Below are 3379 nucleotides of genomic sequence, written 5' to 3' on the forward strand. Positions count from 1 at the left end.
TTTAGATGCATTCATGTGTGGTATAGCCATGATTATGGTGTGTTCAAGGTGCAGCATGTCTTTTTTCCTGTTAACTGGACATTGGCTGTTATGGATATGCAATGCAAAGGAGTTTAGACAAGCTTTCACAAGTTTTTGTATGGGGTCAATAAAAGGCAGTGAGTATGTGAGCAGTGGATTGATTGTGCTGTTCTGTTTGAAATCAGCATTGAAAGTGCAATTTTTTTGGTGGTTCATTCTCAAGTAATAACTGTAAGGGATGGTGCAACATCTTTGTGTTTCATTTTTACAAAGACTTTATCTGCATATGTTTTCTGTTTTTTGCAATTGGCAGGTGGGCAGAACTTTGAACCTAACTGATATAGTTCAGATATTGTTGTTTTGTTTTAAGTCATTATATTCCTGTATTGCAAGTCTTCCTCTGTCTTTGTGTGTTTGGTGAAGCCGACAGTTCCTCAGAAACGAACATTAAAGTAACAGCTTTTTGTCCCTGCCATCTGCACTTACAAAGGCAATGTCGTGTTAGGCTGCCAGAGTGCAACTCTTCACACAGGTTAGGATGTAAATTTAAAAAATGACACATTTTTAAGTTGCAAAACTTACTGTGTCTGTACTAACTCATGATAACTGACCAGTCAATAAATAGATTGCATCTTTATTTGCCTTATTTCCCAAATGAAAATTAAACCAGAAAAAAGGTCTATAGTGGATAGAGGATTACATTTCCCAATAACAATGCCACACATTTCTTCCATCTGGATGTGCCAGATGTTTCCTGCAGCTTCACTACCAACTTAGGCAACGCTATCATCTGCAAACAGATTCATAGCCAAATGGGAATTTGTTGGCATTTAAAGATGCCTTCTACTCCACACCCACTAAATCAGTCAGACAAGACAGCCTTTAAAGAAAACAAAGCCTTGCAGGCAGTGATTTCTCTGCCCTCTCTCATCTTCTTCTTGAAGTTTTTTTCATTATTTTTCTCATGTATGCAGTTTTACACAATCAAGTAATACAAAGACATGATGCCAGCTTTAACATCAATAAAACAATATGCAGCTATACCATTTGTAACACAGTCCTCAATTATTACATATTTTATTACAAAATCTATTCCACAACCCCACGAGAAATTAATGTGCATGTGTTTAATATGCATATAAACTACAAATAAGGACTTATGGTTGTGTTAGATAAATTAACATTTTCAAGATTTGCATACTAAGGTTATGTCTCTAATGATTACTGTGATAGTTTGCTGTTGCCCCATTTCCTTCTAGACTTTGCAGATGACCACTTGGATCTTTGTGTACCTGGCACATGTATGTTTTGTTTCTGTGAGGTCAAACAATATCTTAAATCCATGTATTTCATTACAATATGTAACCAGTGCTTAGATCTCAAAGTAATAAATAACAAAGGAAATAAATCATAACCGAGAGCGGGAAAGGTAATGCAAACATATGTGCAGTACACAGAGTAGTGACGCTCGGCCTACCAGGCCATTGGTAATGTACTGTATTTCTTACCCCATCACCAGCACCACCTTACATCTGCCGTACACACTCTTGTTACAAGTGTTCACTGATGGATAGTACTCTGTCATTTGTCACGCTCCCTAGCTTGGTCTTTGTTTTAGTCTGTCTCCTTCCGTTACTCTTTGTTTTTTTTGGTCCGTTGCTCCACTTACACAGGCTGTAACTTCAGTTTGATGGCCACAGACAGCCATTAGTTCTGTTTTCTCAAAGAAAAATTCAATTCTGGAAGAAGGCCTGGCTTTAAAAGACATGGTGATGTGAGCCTTCAGTGAACCAGTGAACAAATGAATACATTGTAAATTAAAGAGCAGATTTGTTTTCCCTTGAATAAAAAGGGACATGTATAGAAAAAAGAATAATGTCCAATTCCTTTTCTCTGACTCGGTGAAGGCTCCAGTGCTCAGTCTGGGTGTTTCTTTTTTTAACTTCTTCTCTCTAAACTCGCAGATGTAACTTCTCGTACTGTAGGTTGGTTTCTTTTGGTGATGCCATGGCAGTTGAGACAGGAGCAGCTCCTCTGTACTGTTCTGCTTGTGCTCAAAGTCAGATCTGCAGATGACATTTAATGAAGCAGCAGGGCATTGTCAGACTCAGGGGAGACTACTTTGACTTTGACTCTTCTTTTGACCCTTTTGCCCCTTTCAACAAAATATTTCAAGGGCTTAGACTTTTTCTGTTTCCTGTGGGTGTTGTTTTTCTTTTAGACTCTTTTTATAAGTTCTCTCTCAAAGCGAACATTTTAAACTTGAAGCCTAATATCTTAAGATTTTAAGCTCACCTCCCCTGGCTTTCTTATATCCCATTTCTTTTACTTAAGCCAGCAGAATAAGTAAAGTATTGTTTTCTAAAGAAGAGGTTCAGGGCAGGTAATGTTGTTGCCATAGCAAACTGGCTGCCAATCAGTCCACACAGGTAAACAGAGATACCCATGGCTGTTTCAGTAATTAGCAGCACAGTACTGCAGCTCTGCCTGTGTGACGAGGCAGAGCTAAGATGATTTACAGGATCCTTCATCTTGCCTCTCAAATGACCATACTTGTCCTTATTATTTATTCATTGGCGGCTGAGTGAAGCAGACAGATTTTGAACAAAGAGAGCCACAATTATGTGAATTAATGAGGCTATCCTGATACACGTCAAGTACTCACTCTAGATATTCATAACAATTTTGAACAGAGGCACAACCTTATCTGTAGAAGTTTCAAGAATGTTATTGTGGACCCCATTAAAGTCTGAAAAAAATGTTTAGCAGGAAGGTAAGAAAATCTATCAGGACTACTGAATTAAAATACTAAATCACCACCATCTGAATTCTGCTCAAAATATATAAAGCCAAGTAGCCCATATTTATTTAAAAAACACATCATTTGATATGAACGTCAGAGAAGGTTACTTTACTATGAAAGCAGAGACTGGCCTGAAGGTCACTCAGACAGTGTTCAGATTTGTTTTTCGCAAGCCTCATCATGTGCTTCTACTCTTCTGAATATAAACAATTTACCATCAAGTATGCCTAATTAATGGCACAGACATTAACATTTAACATTCCAAAGCACTTGGATTTTATTTCCTTAGTTGGACATGTTGGCTTTGTGATTTCTGTGTCCTCCTCCTCCTCATTTAGGCGCAGCTTTTTGTGTTCTATCTTTAACTGTTTTTAATTGAACACAGGAAAAGTTTACTTGGCTACAGTTCTAAGCTAATCATGGATTCTTATTTCAAGAAACAGCCCATCTTGACATGAAATGATGTGTATACAGCAGCACACGTAAACAACCAATGACACTGAAAGCCTTGAGAGTTTCTCGAGTTTCAAGTAAAGCCATCACGCATGGTCAATC

Source organism: Polypterus senegalus, chromosome 17 (assembly GCF_016835505.1).
Source record: "Polypterus senegalus isolate Bchr_013 chromosome 17, ASM1683550v1, whole genome shotgun sequence".
Taxonomy (NCBI): Eukaryota; Metazoa; Chordata; class Cladistia; order Polypteriformes; family Polypteridae; genus Polypterus; species Polypterus senegalus.